The sequence below is a fragment of the Penaeus monodon genome, chromosome 19, assembly GCF_015228065.2.
Source record: "Penaeus monodon isolate SGIC_2016 chromosome 19, NSTDA_Pmon_1, whole genome shotgun sequence".
Lineage (NCBI taxonomy): Eukaryota > Metazoa > Arthropoda > Malacostraca > Decapoda > Penaeidae > Penaeus > Penaeus monodon.
This window is the reverse complement of record NC_051404.1, coordinates 1,790,964-1,791,635: the sequence shown is the minus strand read 5'-3', so window position 1 is coordinate 1,791,635 and position 672 is coordinate 1,790,964. Positions and strand designations below refer to the sequence as shown.

General features: G+C 46.0%; 1 protein-coding gene across 2 annotated transcripts in view; it reads right to left on the bottom strand.

Annotated features, from left to right (window-relative positions):
- Positions 1-672, bottom strand: part of LOC119584950 — a 19,976-nt gene that overhangs the window by 2,034 nt on the left and 17,270 nt on the right. The window lies entirely within an intron of this gene.

Here is a 672-nt window from a genome sequence, read left to right as displayed (position 1 = left end):
CTAGTAAGGATTTCGTTACTCTGAGCCTCAACAATCTAAAACAAACTACCTACTTGTCCCGCAACTCCAGTCTCTTGCTTTAAACAAACAATTAACTGTCAGCCAATTTGAACGGTTGATCATTCATTTCCCTTAAACTTGTGTCAGACCAACCAACTATCTATATCCATCTGTCTGTACCTTATCCACCCGCCAATCCGCCCCTACCATCTGCTCCATTTCAGGTCGCCTTGGTACCCAACTGCAGATGCAACTATCTTTACCTGTACCTAATTGGTAAAGATGGGCATATGGAGTAGCTACGTCCTGCCCCATGCCAGATCCTTGTTTGAACACCTGGAGACCCACCTGCCACCCCCTCCTTACCCCTTACCCCATGCCAGATCACTTGTCGCCTTCCCCATCTGCCAACACCAATCCTACTCCTGCCCCAACATCACCACCTTTCCACCCCCTCCTAATCACGGCTCCATGTAAGACCACAAGTCCCTTATCCAGCTGCCACACCTCCCCTGTCATTCCTTTCTTATTCCCTGCCTTATGTCAGACTACCTGGGCACCCAACTACCACTTCCTATAGTAATGGGTTATTCTTTTTTTTTTGTAATCGATTACTTTGATTATTTTTTGCAGTCAGTGATCGATTAATAATCGATCACACTTCGATTACTT